Source organism: Amblyomma maculatum, chromosome 1 (assembly GCF_055883805.1).
Source record: "Amblyomma maculatum isolate TAMU_Amacu chromosome 1, ASM5588380v1, whole genome shotgun sequence".
NCBI lineage: Eukaryota > Metazoa > Arthropoda > Arachnida > Ixodida > Ixodidae > Amblyomma > Amblyomma maculatum.
The window spans coordinates 106,944,246-106,960,491 of NC_139344.1; the positions used below are offsets into that span (position 1 = coordinate 106,944,246).

Here is a 16,246-nt window from a genome sequence, read left to right on the forward strand (position 1 = left end):
AGGCTGATATTGAGGGGTCATAGGTTTATTTCTTTGTGAAGTTTTAAATTGTAACTTGCCGCTCTTAATTTATTGTATCATAATTTACGGCTGAAATGTATTAGTGAGGGAATTTCTTCGGGTGTAGCGTGATTATTCTGACCGGAGAGCTGCACGCGCTGTCAGCATACGACGAAAAAGAAGCCCCACGTGCAGGGCGGAATGCGAGCGTCCTGCAATGGCTGTGAAGTAGCGCTGCCTGAGAATGAAAAAGGTTTGACCCTAGCGGCGCAGCAGGGAGCAGAGCTGCGACTGCCGCCCGGATACCATCAGGAGTCTTCGTGTGTCAGGTAAAGGCGCTACTTTAAAGCCACGCTACAACGCGGCACTCTGCGGGACGGTATAACGCTCGTAGCATCTTGCTGCTGTTGAATTCAGTCGCTGGATGTACCGCGGTATCCTTAGAAGGAATTTTGTGTTAGAAGGTTTGAGGCGAAGTGAAAATTTCTCCGCCTATTATTCTCCGCGATAGTGAATCAGGGCTGTGGTTACGATGAGTTGGCGGCGAAGCAATTTGCCTCAGAAGAGCTAGACGCAGCAGTGCTGTCTTAATTTGTAATGGGAAGCTCTCTTCCTTGAAGGAGTACAAGAATGAAAATTTGTTACATGTCGCAGAGTGTGCAGCAATAGCGCGCATGCAGCCATTCGCCCTAGAGATCCCGCCTTCATTGCCGCACGGAGCCAATAGGATCGAAATTGAATACGCAGTGCTTTGAGGGTATTCTATCAGTGCTCCGAGTTTTGATAAGAAGAGGGCAGCTGTGCATTTTTCCTTAAATGGACGCGTTACTTTGGTCCTGCCTGCTTGCCAAATTCACTTCGATATCAGTTCTATTCTTGGCGTCTGATGCAGAGCGAGTGCGAGCAGGTATCCGTGGGCTGCCCTGTGTTCCGGCGCTGACGCAGCGGCCAGCCTCTCCGAGCGGGCTTTCAGAGAGCCCGTGGTCGTCGCCATCAAGACAGGTTGAGCAGCGCGGATACGCCATGCCATTTCACCTTACCCGTGAGTGCGTCTGCGTATTTGCTATCGCTCCTCAATTAACAGACATAGCTAGGGCTATATGTATTTACTTGACGCCTACTACATAAAGTTTTTGAATTTCGGTGGGCATTTTCCTATTCCCTGTGATCTTAGTGAATTAGCACTATATATTGTGCATCAGTATGGATGTATTTTCCTTTTTTTTTTTTTATGAGCCAGAAACGCTGCATAATTATGTTTAGCACAAAAGAAAATTGGTACGAAAAAACGAGGTCGCAACATGCAATCCAGCACTTCCTCTAACAATAAAATAAGTATTTTTTTTTTTTGATCAATGATCCGAAGGTCCAATTCTTATATTATATTGGCGTCAACATCAGTCACATTGGAGCCTATTGGGAAAAAGGGCTTTGAACCGACGACATAAGTACCTCCGATGGTATGCCTTTCACTCAAGTCATCACATGTGGAGGCATACAGCTCGCGCGTGCCAGCCTTCCCCGCCAGCTTTAGCCGTCAATGGCGAAGTAGTGGTACGGGTGGTAAGTAGTATTGTTATAGGGAAGATCCAAAATGGATAGCAGTCTGTACCACTAGCGCTGGTGAGAGCTCAAATCTGTCTACCCTCAGCGTCGTCGCCTTTTGGCAATCTGTCCCACTTCATACACCTCAGGGGCTCGACCAGCGAATACCGCTAGTAACACTAACCCCCCCCCCCCCGACGCCCCTCGGGAAAAGCACTGTCCCTGTGCTTTCTAGGTTAATTATATAGAATATGATTTATAGGGCTTGATGCGGGACACATGCACCATATCAGACGATGGCACTCAGGACGGGGACCTCGGATGCACAATTTCAGTTTCGTATGTGACGTCGGTCACGGTGCGCGAAACCCGGTAAGGCCCTGTGTAACGGAACAAATGTTTCACTCGACCCCACTCGACGGCACGGGAGCCATAGCAAGACAAGAGATCCAGGAGTTTAGTTGGTTTGTGGGGCTTAACGTCCCAAAGCGACTCAGGCAATGAGAGACGCCGTAGTGGAGGACTCCGGAAATTTCGACCACCTTGGGTTCTTTAACGTGCACTGACATCGCACAGCACACATGCGCTTTGCTTTTCCCTCCATCGAAAAGCGCCAGCCGAGGCCGGGATTCGATTCCGCGTCCTTGGGAACAGTAGTCTAGCGGCGTAACCACTGCGCCACCCCGGCGGAGTAACCAGGAGTGTAGCGCACAACACGATGGCGCCTCTTGTACCGGCATTATTTAGTTTTGGCATGCAGAGACCTTGGCATGCGCAATTCCGTCGGACATAATTTGCGTAAGTGCTAGAGGCATCTGCCGCGGGTAGTATGGAGTCGAAGGGCAATAACGGATGTCGGCCAAATAGCAGGTAAAAATGAGAGCATCCAGCGGTAGAATGGAGCGACATTAGGCAAACATCAGAAAGGATGGAGAACGTGCCTATCCCGTTGGTCGTTAGACACGTACATTGAAAGCATGTCTGAGAGTGTACGATTAGTCGTTCCGTGAAGCCATTGGTCTGGGCCCTCTGTGAATAAGACTAGCGTCCCCGTTGTCAATGCGGTTGGTGACAACTGTTGTTTCACCCATCGGACAGGTATCGAAGCCAAAAAGGTTACTATATGCAAGTAAAAGCTTGTGTAAATCCGCGGCGAATTGAGGTTGGAGATCAACTGCAATCATACTGTTAACGGGTTCAGGACGCGATGTGGAGGACGAAGGACGGGCTGTATAGGAACGGCAGTGGGTCGATCTGTAGTCAGAGCTGAAACGGTACGATCGGTCAACGGGGACAGCGCAGCAAGTGAAATTCCTTCCAACAGAACTTGAGTTGACAAGCTAAAGTTGAGGACAGGGAGAGTGATGCGGCTCTTGGAGATATGTACCATTAGACGAGAAAGGATAACGTGCAGCTGCAGAATGACATCAGTAAAGGGACACGTGAGATAGTCGCCACCTGCGACAGATGGGAATCGTGACATAGGGATGTGAATGGCATATTCAGGAGGAGGGCCGCTGAACTGTGCTAAGCGAAATCGGGGTGAGCAGAGCGGAAGGTCCAAGCGGAGTAGGCCGGCAGAGCAGTCAGTGAGAGCACTGCTGTCTGTTAAAAAGTCAATATCAAGAATACCACCATGGGGACATTCCTGTAGAATGGTGAACAACACTGAGGCATGGCGGCCAGCAATGGTAACTTGCGCCGTACACATGCCAACCACCACAGCAGGGCTGCCATTCGAGACGCGATCTGCGCACGAGATGGTTCGTGTAAGGACATTCTTGAGGCGATGGCGAAATGAGGAGCTGAAAACAGGTAGTTGGGCACCGGTATATATAAGAGCTGAAACTGTAACTTCATCCACAAGGACATCTATGCAGTCATTGTGTCGGGCAGGGGTCAGCAGAGGTTTTTCGGTCCCGGTCAGAAATGCAGCGTCATCTCCGGGAGCTTCATTAGCTAGGTTTCTGGTAAATGGGTGGGAAAGTACGGTGGAGGACGGCGGCGAGGAAGAGGAGAACGTGAGCGTCGGGCTTGCCGGGATGGCGAACGGTTGGCAACACGAATAGTTGCACCGTGGTCAACGCGGGACTGGTGGGCACGAAGTGAGGACTACCGAGAGGCATAGTTTCCACGACAGTTCAAGTAGGTGACCTGACGAGATGGTGTGTATCAACGGCTGCAAAAGTGATGGGAGATGTGGCTAACAAGTAAACAAGTAAACCAGATATGGCAATTCTCATGGGTACGCCATTCATTCGGATATCGGTACCGTTATCAGGTGACAAACGAGTGGTGGAGAAGGCAGTAGCAATCACTAGGCTGGCAGGTCTGGAATCCACGGTTTCGGCTACGGGCCGGAAATGTGTGCCCATATTCACAACCTCCTGGCGAACAACAGCCTGAATGAGTAATATAGTAGCCAGGGTGTGGCCCGGAGTATGCGCTAGAGAGGCTGCTGGAGGCATTGCCTCAAGTTCTTGGTGGATGTTTTGGGTCAAAGTGCTGTCGTTGGTAGGTTGTCGAAGAATCAGAAGATCCACACAGGAGCAGCTAGCGGCCGTGTTCAGCAGCCTATCGAAACGGTGAGAAATGCGCCTTTGATTTTCTTGCACGAAACGTCGGCACACCTGCAGCATAAAGTACACGGTGGAACAATCCTTGAACAACAGCAGGTTGAAGGCATCGTCGGCATTGGCTTTTATGTTGCGGCCGACCCTTTCCGCCTCAGACATGATTTGGTCGATTTAGCGGCACAGAGACAGGACACCCTGGATGTGAGATACGACTCTGTGGATGTCTGAGCGTGAGAGGCGAACACTTTGGCTGGCGAGTTGGCGGCTAAAATGCTTTCCAAACAGATCGTGGAGCTTCTTCTTGCAGACATCCCATGATATCAGGCCATCTTCATGGGTTTCGATCCCCACCGCGGTCCCGGTCAGGTAAAAGATGATATTCGCGAGCATGAGTATGGCATCCCACCTGTTGTGTTTGCTGACGCGTTCATATAGGGCCAGCCAGTCGTCTGCATCTACTTCGCCGGTGCCGCAGTAGCTTCCGGGGTCACGGAGGTTAGCCATGACAGGAGTAGCGGACTTGGCGGGAGCGGAGTCTGTAGACATTGCATTGGTACTGACGTGGCGTCCACAGCGGAGGTACAGCTTGTCACAGGGAATAGAATCGATTTATCATCATGGGATATTACGGGGAATATCCAAAAACGATAGTGGTCTGTACCGCTAGCGTTGATGACAGCTGACATCTCTCTAACCTCAGCGTCGTCGTCTTTTGAGTCGGTCCCACATCATGGTCCTTCGGAACTCGACCAGCGAATACCTCTAGAAACAGTATGCAGGTTACTTGGAGGCCCTAGTACCAACGCTCCCAGTTTTTTGTACAAGGCTCCATATTCAGTTGGACAAGTAACATTTCTCTCGACCGTTTGCCAGTAAAGAGTGTTTTATGGCGAGAGACTTTCTAAGCATATGGTGCGTCTACAGAAAGTGACCGCCGTTCGTGACCGCCGCACGCGTCATCAGGACATGTCCGCCTTATGAACACAGAATAAATAAGCCAAATGATTAATACTGAGGGTTAGCGATTATTGAGGCTATAGTAGAGATTGGTAGATGTTATAATGACTAATAATGACTACTAATGATTTGTAATTCCCATGTGTCTACAGGCGATTTGTAACGACTACAATTCATTAGAAATGACTAAAATGCTTATAATTAATTAGTAATGACCAAAATGACCTACTAGGCACAAGACCACAAGCTGGAGTTGGTGATCCAGCAGCGTGTGCACAAGGAGCAGCAAGAGTCCCGACCTCCTGGCCGCATTCTCGGACTGGCCCATTCCAACCAACTAGACACCGAGGGAGGAAAGGGTTAGTATTTTTCCGAGTTTGGTAGTTTCGTATTGTATATACAATAACTGACCGCTTTTTTTTTTGACTTCGCGGCCCCCTGAAATAGTCCGAATAATCCAACAGTCTTTGTCTCAATTCTTGGTTTCGGCAAGGGACACTGCAAAGTGTTCCCGGTCAGCTGAATATGCTGCTGATCTATTTACTTGTTTGTTGACGTGTGGTAAAATAGTAGTTTTCTCGCAAAGAAATTCACTTGGTATTTGGCATCAGTGTGTTGTTCTAGTTTATTCGCTACACGTACACTCCTCTAATGCATGTGCCTCGAAACAACTTACTTGCCCAAACTAAAATTTCTCTTTGTAATATGTACCCGTTGCGACATTTTCATTGCCTATTCAATAACTCAACACAGCCGGTTCATTGGCTGTCCCGCAAGGCCAGTGGGCACCAAATTCTCAACGGAAATTGTTTCCGCTGTTTAGCACGAGTATTTGAAAGTATCTGCATTAATAAGTGCTCTAGTGTCCAGACATCAGACGCAGCATTCATTGCGCTTATGTGCACTAAACAATGCTGAAGTGTTGTCTTTTCTCTACATTAAGATACCTTCAATACTGAGAGTCTTGCATCATATTTTCCCCTCAGAGTGTCCTGAAGAGCCATGTCATATACTCATGCACAGATTTCCCAGTGGCTGCTCAAAATGAGAATCCAGACTATTAACAGATGAGAAACTTCCTTCCAACGAAAACGTCGAACTGAGCACTGACAACAGCCTTCGTGAAATCCGAATCTACCCTGTTTTGCGGGGCTGTGCACATACGCTTCTCGTATCTTTTTATTTACTTCTCAGGTGTGTTCTCATGCTAACTTCCAACCTGCAACCGCAGTTAACTCTCTATGGAAGGCAGGGCTAGCGTAAGATTTTCATTTTAGCGTGTTCGTTCCAGGCAGCAATGCAGGACTGCAGCCAAAGCAGCGTTGATCGGATTATGGAGTACACTATTAAGTGAATATGAATTGGACGCAAAAAATACAATTCATTCGACATGGCCACCTATGGCAGAGGTGGTCGGTGTATACGCGGGAGAGAACAGCCCAGTGCAGCTAGCTGCCATTTTAGAAGAGTGGCACTTGCCTTCCTGCCACCAACATAGCGGTTAAGAACCTTTTGCCAAACTTATCAAGCGACTATCGGTAATATGTGGAAACTGTGTCTACACGCCATAAAATTTTGCAAATCACTATCTTCGTTTCATTTACAGGCATCAAGGACCGTGTAGTCTCTAATTGCACCGCCCTGTCTCCTCCGTGCGACGAGAAAGTTCTGCTGACCAGGAACCATGTGCTCCAACCCCGGCTTTCTGAGCCTGTCGCAACGTCTTCGACGCTCTTATGCGACCCTGTTTGTGGAGCAAGCAAAGCTAGAAATGATGAGTTCATCGGTGGCGGGATGCGACACCGCTTCTGCAGTCAACTGTACCACCGCTCGCAAAAACTCTTCCCAGCCTGTGGTTGTAGAAGCTGCAACTCCGCAGTTGCGTGCCTATTTTGAAGCGCTAATCCGCGCCACTCAAGGCTACATTGCACTGATGGCTTTATTCTTTGTTACCTCAATTATCACGGCAGGCGAAAGGGCAGGACATTTCAGTTTTGTCATCAGGAGAAGGTTTCTTTGTTTTCCTCCTGAACATTTACTGCATATGTTCCGCTGAGATAGATGAGCAGAAGTTTTATTTATGTCATTAGGAGAAGGTTTATTGGCTTTTCTCCGTGACTGGTTACTGCAAATGTTTTGCCGAGATAGATGAGCAGACATGTTATTTTTGTCACTAGGAGAAACCTTTCTTGTTTTGTTGTTTGATTTGTTTGTTGCCGTTGTTGTTATAAAGTGTGTGTTGGTGTCAGCGTGTGTTTAATCGAGTGATATTGCATGGCTTACAGACAGATGTGGTTGCCCTTCAAAATATCCACAAAAGTAGCGCGATTTTCCGGAACCTGCTGGTAAAAGGAATGCTTACTAGAGGGATATCCTCTCTTCTTCCTAACCAACTACGAGGTGGCAGAGTCACGAGACGACGCTCGCTCGCCAGGAGAGGGTGGGGGAGAAGGCACCTGGCTTTTGTCTCGCTGCCCATACTATGCTGCGACGCCACGGCATCGCGCTGGTAACTTAGAGACGGGTGCATTCCAAATGCGAGGAGGAACTAGTTGCTCATCGTAGTTCGGTTTCGGGAAGCAACCGATGACTTCACGTTATGCAATGCCGAGAGGGATAAAACCAGAGTTCTCGCGACGAGAGCGGACTCTCTTGCGCCGCCTGCACCCAGAGACCCTTGATGGAATACGTACCCTGCCCTTCCCCTGCCCGGCCGACGACCACGACGACCTGGTTAGACACCCGAACTCTATTTTATCGTATACAACATTCTTTCGCGGTGTGCTTTTCGCGTTACCTTACGGTTAGTAAAGTTTTATTTACCTAGCGTGCTCATTCGCTGGCTATTTCGTCCGGAACCGCCGTGGCCGCAACTCTGCGCCACGGGTTGGAGACACGTGTCGCTTACTAGTAACACCTGCTTGTAGTTGGCACGGGAGCTCGCCTTCCCCGCCGGCCCTGTGTAGTTTGACCCCATAACATATACAACATACGGAGGCGCAGTGGGAGGCCACTCTGCTATGCTCAGGCCTACAGTGACACAGTGTAGTCTGGTAACCCAGTTAAGAGCGGCAACCCAGGCCACTGCAGTTTTGAAGACTCCAGTCCAATGTCCTTTCTTTAAAAAAAAAAAAAAAGTGTTTCTCTCTCTCTCCCTTCTTCTGTCTCTCTCTCTGCAAAGCACAGAGCGACAGTGTGTTGATGCTGCGTAAGATGCAGAACGATCGGCTGCGGCGGCAGCAACAACATTTCGTACTAGATTGCCGCCAAATATTCGGGGATCTGCATCCACCACACTCAGAAGGTTTTTTTTTCGCCCAAGCGCGAAAGATGCAGGTCACAGCATCTCTGGCTGGGTTTGACGGTGTGCAGTAGTGCTCTTGCATTAAAAATATCGAAGTCCGGGACTAAAAAGCAAAGTGGTTACGTTGGTGTTAGTGTGTTTGAATTACCCGAGCCAGGTATGAGTGTTTTCGCACTATAAAAACGTTATCAATAACGGTCGCGACAGCACAGCACCTCGTCTCATTTTACATCACTTCGACGCGTCTATAGATTACCCTGTTTGCATAAACTTGATAACGGTGGCAAGGTTGAGCGATGAAGTGTCGTTCTAATCGGTTTAGATAAGCAATAGTAACAATTATCGATGGAAGACTGCAGCCACTGAAAGGTCTCAATTGTGACTGAATCACTTACAAAGACCGCTGCCCTTGATTATAATTGCATCTAATACCAATAAATTCAAAGCATCGTTTAATCGAACAGCCAGTTCATTCGAGCTGACATTTTGGCCCGGTCAAAATCAAGGTGACTAAAAAAAAAACACTTCGTGGAATGCGAACAAATCTCTCGGCAAATCGCGTTCTAATTATCAATTGTCGACGATACTTTGATCCCTTCCGGAGACAAGCGGTTAAAAAATGTTAATAAAGATAGTAAAGAAGAAGAAGATAGGATGGACTTGATTGCAACACGCAAGGTTTTATGGAGGCTTCCGCATAAATACGAAGAGATTGTCGGCTCAGACATTGCACTTGAAGTGTAAGTGCCATCCCACCGGAAGTATATACATTGCAGTGTAAGCAGAGCGCACTCCAGTACTTAGCTGTCGACCTGTACGTCTCAGTACGCCCGCTCCAGCTCCAAGACATGCCCTGGACACATTGCTTGCGGCAACTTACTCGATACCACGCCAGGCATCATGGTTTCAACACTGAGACGTGAAAATCTCGTGCACCGGGTTATATATATAATTGGACCAAGCAGAGACATTGTAAATTAAAGATGAAATAAATATTCGTTAGGTTCCGATATTGAAATAAATTCTAATTATATCGGTTCTCCGTAGAGAGAAGGACTGCATTTATTGATTCACTTTTTTATGAGTAGTCACATGGAAGGTAGAAATGTCAGTACAAAAAAAGAAAATTTTTTGTCAGTGCAGACAAAAATCGCTAATTGCCATGTATGTGGCGCATTACGGCACTCCATTTCAGAATGTGTTTAATTACACAGGACAGGAGCCTGACTCGACAGCTTTAGTTGGTATAAGACAGTCCCGAATTCGCAAACATAAGTTTGTGCTAAGTTTGTGCCTGCATAGTGATTTGCGTTTCCAGCCCTTAATCTAAATCTAAGTAAGCCTCAGATATGGGAGATAGTTGACCTCGAAAAAATACAATGGCGCATACGCACAAGCGGGATCGTTGAAGACACAGACGATGAATGTTTTTATTTTTTTTTGTTATGCCTTAATGCGGAAAATATTTTGCAAGAAAAACAATCAAAATGTTTATGTGACAAAAATTTTAGACCATGCTTTATTGCCAAGAGGCACCCGCAAACAGATTGCAAGAGACATTTTAAAGTACGACGCTCAATGCTCAATGTAATTCCTCTTTGTAGAATCATATTGAGGTGTAGTAGATTTATTTGTTTGTGAAGTTTTAAACTGTACCTTTCCGCTCGTAATTTATCGTAGCCTACTTTTCAATTGAAGTGTATTTTGGAGTGAATTTCTCCTGGCGTAGGCTGATTATTCTAAGCGGTGCGTGGACCGCTTTTCACGGAAAGTGCTGCGCGCGCTGGCAAGATACGACGAAAAAGAAGCTCCGCGTGCTGGTCGGAAGGCGAGCGTCCTGCAATGGCTGCGAGCGAGTGCTGTCGGACAGTGGAAAAAGTTTGACCCTAGCGACGAAGCAAGGAGCAGAGCTGCGATGGACGCCAGGATACCAAATGGAGTCTTCGTGTCCAGGTAAAGGCGCTACTTTTAGCCACACTACAACGCTGCACCACGCCGGAGGATAGAAAGCTCGGAGCATGTAGGTGCTGTTGAATTCAGCCGCCAAAATATACCAAAGTTTCCGGTAGAAAGAATGTTGTAGTAGAAGGTTTGAGGCGAACTGAAAATTGTCCGCGCCTTTTATTCTTCGCGAATGTGAATCAGGGCTGTGGTGACGATGACTTAGTGGCGAAGCAATTGGCCTCAGCAGAGGGGCATGCATCCGTGCTGACCTAACTTATAATGGGAAACTCTCTTCTTTGCAGGCGTACAAGATTAAAAATCTCTTAGTTGTCGCCGAATGTGCAGCTATAGCCCGCGTTGCAGCCATTCGCCCTACAGGTCCCGCCTTCAATGGCGGAATAACCTAATGGGATGAAAATGGCATGCGCAGCGCTGTGAGGGTATTCCATCAGTGCTCCCAGTTTTGATTGGAGGAGGGCAGCTTCGCATTTCTAATTTAACTAGACGCGCAACTTTGTTCCTGCACGGCCGCTCGATGGAAGCGCACCTAGTGCTCTTCCATCGAGCGGCCGTGGTTCCTGCCTGCTTGCTCAATTCACCTCGATATCAGTTCCCATTCTGGGCCTCTGGTGCAGAGCGAGCGCGAGTAGATATTCGTGGGCTGCCCTGGGTTCCGGTGCTTGCGCAGCGGCCAGCCTCTCCGAGTGTTCATTCAGAGAGCTGGTGGTCATCGCTGTCGAGCCAGGCTGAACAGCGCGGATACGCCATACCACATCATCTTGAATGTGAGTGCGTCTGCGTCTTTGCTAACCCTCCTCCCCTACCTCTATATGAAAAAAATTAAATATAACAGACCTAATTAGGGCTGCCTCCATGTACCTGAAGCCTAACACAAGCAGGTCTTCCATTCCGGCGGGCATTCTGCCATGCCCTGTGGATTTAGTAAATTAGTACTATATATTTTGCATCAGATGGATGTATTTTCCGGTCTCTTTCAGGGGCCGGAAACGCTGCATAATAATGTTTAGCGCAAACGAAAGTTAGAACGAAGCAACTAGGACGAAACATACAAGCCAGATCTTCCTCCGACTGCAAAATAAGTAGGATTTTCAGAAAGTGCAGCCTACATACACGCATCGAAGTACACGAGCAAAGGAGTAGAGGAGTTTTGCAAGGATAAGATAATATAGAATGTCTACATGAATAAGGACTAAATTGTGGCCGAGAATACGTGCAGAAATTAATTTCTTTATCTGAAGATCATAGGATGGCTTGTCTCGCTCGGAGAGCCGGTTTTTTTGATAGAATATACTATAATTATTGCAAGGTGTTTTATTTTCCAATTTTCTGCACTTGAGATGTGGTTATCGAAAAATGGGGAATACTTGCAATGCTTGCAACGTTTGGTCATGCGGCTTCTGCATGCGTAGACCTGCATGAGTGTGCGATCCTAGCTGCAGCCTCGAAGCACACAACTAATGTACGCGACATCGGTGGTGCACTGTGCAACCACATTCGCATCACCCTTGCGGCATCTTATGGCTGTCCTTTCTTTGTTGACTGTGCTACGCGCAGTGGCTTGCGCAGGGAAAATGGTACAACGTTAATCTTGTGCCTGTCAACAAGCATTCACTCTTTGCGTACGTAAGTGAATGCCACGAATCACAACGACGGGTTGCTTTTTTTTCTTCCTTCCATTTGTTACACCTTCGACGTTGGCTTTTACTAGTGTGCATTAATGGCCAGGTTATGTTATATATAGTGTTGCTATGCTTGTTAAACATGTTCAAGACGATGTTAATTTCATTTATAAATAAGATAATTTCAGAAGCTCACGCACAACTATAGATACTACTGTTATCGGCATCGCCATGTTCGCTAGTGAAACTGAGGGGCTTCTTTCCGACAAGAAGTGCCCATTAACAAAAGACTTTAAAGCCTCGATGTAAGACTTCTGTTTAGCCATAGCTGACAGTGTAGGCTGTATTTGCAATCCCAGATCACCCAAGGGAATAAGCTCCTTGACATAGCGTGCATCCCAAGCTGACCAAGCGAGGACCTGTCGAGTACAGAAAAGCACTTGTGGGTTAAGGGACGGGTAAAGGGGGTGGGGGGGGGGGGGGGTATTATGTAGCGTGCAACAGAAGTTTCCATGGAGCTCAAGCCACGTCAATACAGACCGGGAGGAAAATGACAAAAAAAAAAAGCGACCGATTGCGGTATTTCCTTACATTCGCGACTCGGACTCAACCTCAATAAAGTGGCTAGCAGCTGTATGGTCAAGGTTGTGCTGTCAGGGAGCTGATAGCGATACCGCGGATGCACCCTCAGCAAACAAAAGCATATCATAAGCTGCCGCAAGAGTCGTGAGATATATATTATTGAGAGCACTGCCGAAGATGGGTGTTAGAACCTATCGACAGTGGCCGCGGTTAACAGTTCTCCGAAGGTCCAGTTTTTATTATAATATATTAGCATTACGTTCAGTCGCGTTGTAGTCGATTTGAGAAAGATATTTGAACCGCCGACGAAAGCGCCTATTATGGTATGCCTCTCACTATACAAGTCACTGAATGTCGAGGCATACTCGCGGAGGCATACTCGCGCGTGGCAGCCTTCCCTTGGCAGATTTACCATTAGTGGCGAATTAATGGTATAGTTATTGTAAACAGCATGCAGATTCCTTTATGGGCCTGGTACCGCAGCTCCCAATTTTGAGTTCAAGACTGCGTTTTCAGCTGGAGAAGTTACATTTGCCTTGACCGCTTTCCGATGAAAAGGCGTCCGCCGTTGGAGACCGCCGGACGCGTCATCAGGAAATGTCCGCTGTATGAAAACAGATTAAATAAGAAAAAATGAGTGATAGTGATAGTTAGCGATTATTGAGGTTAAAATAGCGATGGGAAGAGGTTATAATGACTAAACATACCTATTAATGACTTGTAATGTCCATATGTCTAACAGCGACTTGTAACAACTACAATTGATTAGAAATGACTAATATTCTTAGTAATGAGTGTTAATCACTTAAATAACTAGGCACGAGACCACAAGCAGGAGCTGATGTTCCAGCAGAGTGTGCACAAGGAGCAGCAGGACAGCCCCCCACGGCGAGAGTCCCGACCTCCGGGATGCGTACCCGGACTAGACGATTCCAACCGACTGGACATCCAGGGAGGAAAGGGTGAGTATTCTTCCGAGTCCGGAAGTTTGTCATTGTACATACAGTCGCTGACCGTTTTTTTACGGGGGGGGGGGGGTAGAGGGGTGTCTCTTCGGGACCCTGGAAAGCGTATTGCCGTTCCCCGAAAACTGCAGCAACGGAAGTGCCATGTGCAGCACTGAAAATTACCTTACGTTTTGTTTTTAGCGTGAAGCGCAGTACGGAAACTAAAATGCAACAAGAATTAAATAGTTTTATGGATCAAAATCACTTACCGTAAAGAGCATAATGCATCGGTGACGTACGTCGTGCCATCTTTCTGACGTTCAATATAAATCGCCGCGCGTAAATCCGTAAAAAAGAGTTTATAGCAAGTTAAAAGGCGATTGTTGCTGAGAGCTGTCTCTGAACGCAATCTAAAGGTAACATACACACTGAAGGCAGGAACTGATTACGGCGAAGGTCATTGTATAGTGTACCCGTTGTCGTATCGTCACATCCTGGCTGGGGTCGCAGCTGGTTTTGCTGCTGTTAAGAAGAAAAAACGTGCTATTATGCAACCTTAAGGGGTACATACCCCAGGAAATATGGCGGTAATTTATTTGAATGTTGTGAATTTTTTTCAATTCAAAATTGCACCAACAGGAATCGAACACTTGCCTTACAACAAGGTGTAATAATAATAATAATATAATTATTTTCTGCCTCAAAAAGTACATGGACTGAGGAGTTGCAGAAAGAGCTGTAAAAGAAAAACAGCTTGACCAAGCCACAGCCTCCATTTGCAAAGCAGCAGACAAACAACGACGCATTCATTCTCTTGTGCTTATACAAGAAAAGAAAAAAAAAGAAGGAAAGGGAAAAAAATGAGCACCTCTACAGGTTCATTCACTAAGAACTGAACAGAAACCACACACACAAAAAAAAGCCGTTTGCAAGAAGACGAAAGAAGAATAGCTGAGTACATTGCAATATCATTCACTGCGAACGCAACAGAAACAGCCTAAAAGATCACTTTCAACAAATGTATAATAATTTCATGTGTCAGATGTATAACGCAGAACAAAAAAAAATCAGTTATAGCGGTGTACGTCAGCATTAAAGAAATTTGGCTAAACCTTCTACATACATGCTACGCAAAAAAGTCAAAGTTTACAGACAAGTAAGCATTCAGGTGTTAAGGAAGTATATGTTGCAAGCTTTCCTGTCCGGAGTTTAGGCGTGCAGTTGGCACTATCCAGTTTTCAGGCTCTCAGTGGGTAGATTTTTTTTTTTTTCAAATTTGCGAAGCTTCAAAAATATTTATGTTATTTTTAATTTCCACTTTAAAACGAATGCCTAAGCGGTAATGATACAACTCAAAGATTGGTATCACACCAGCTTCAAGAAAGATACCTTTGCTGGGCGACCTGTAGTTAACATTAAATGCATAGCGAAGAACCCTTTTTTGCAAGGTGTGAATTTTACGGAGACATGTGTGTGTTGCAGTTCCACATACACGTTGGCAGTAATTGAGATTAGAACACAAAACTGCGTATAAAGAAGTAGATTGAGCGACTTGGGAAGGATGTGTCGTGTGCAACCGATCATGCCAGTTACACTAGCCAATTGCTTGGCAACGTTAGTTACTTGTTATTTCCATTACATAGTTGAAGAAAAGGTGACCCCAAGGCATCTGAAATGATCAACTATTTTTGTCGGTCTCAGTTAAACGTAATACAGCAGACACAGGTTTGTTTTTCGGCGAAATATCACTGCTTGTGTTTTCTTTTACTCACGCACGTATTAGATTTAGACCAGTTTTGCAGCATTATCATTGTTATATTAAATAACTTTTCTAACTCCTGAAGACCTTTTCCGTGTTGTTAATCCATTGCGCTACAGAAGCGACGGGTAATGCGGTCTTTAAATGCGCTTTTATTTGTCTTGATTCAACGTACTAAAATGGCGCGACGGACGCAATTGGCGTGATTAGAGGAAAACTTCATACAATTTTATTCCAGCAAACTTTCCAGCAAACTGCTTTATTGCGTATGCATTTTAATTTGTGCACTGCAATGTATACTGAAAAGACAGCTTTATTGACTTCGCTTTTGTTGTGTTTTATTTTTCAGTGACCACACCTCGTTTTCCGTTGCTGCAGTTTTCAGGGAATGGCAATACACCCCTACGAATGGTCCGAATATAACAGTATTTTATCGCAATTCCGGGTTTCAGTGAGGGAAACTGCGACATGTTCCTGATCCAAATAGCTGTATATGCTGTGGGTTAGTCTCAATTTGCTAGTTTTCATTCTTCATGATTTACTCATTTAGTTCACTTGTTTGTTTCCAAGTGAGGTAAACAATTGGTTTCTGGCAAACAAAATCATTTGGTAATTGGCATCAGTGTGTGATTTTCGTTTATTCGCTGCACGTACGTTCCTGTATTGCGTGTTCTTCAAAACTATCTGCTTGCGCAGACTAAAATATATTATGTACCCGTTGCGACATTTCCTTCCAATAAACAGTTGGCAGTTAGCGCTCGTCCTGTACCCTGTCTTTTGTGTGTTTTTTCGCGCTACTATAAGATGTCTGAAGTACTGCACCAACTAGGCCGACAACACATCTTACTGAAGACATTTTCATTATTCAATAATTCTCACCAGCACGGAATCTTCATTGGCTTTCCCACTAGGCCACCAAATTCTCAACTGCCAAAATGTGTTTCCGCTGTTAAGCACACGAAGTTGCATGTATTTGGATTATTAATTGTTCC

The 16,246-nt window shown here is 46.1% G+C and overlaps 1 long non-coding RNA gene across 1 annotated transcript; it reads left to right on the forward strand.

Moving 5' to 3' along the window:
* Positions 1-239: 239 nt before the first annotated feature.
* Positions 240-6,829, forward strand: LOC146203448 (uncharacterized). The gene is made up of 4 exons (XR_014702371.1): positions 240-329; positions 893-1,042; positions 5,311-5,437; positions 6,685-6,829. It is a non-coding gene; the product is annotated as an uncharacterized LOC146203448 (long non-coding RNA).
* The last annotated feature ends 9,417 nt before the right edge of the window (positions 6,830-16,246 follow it).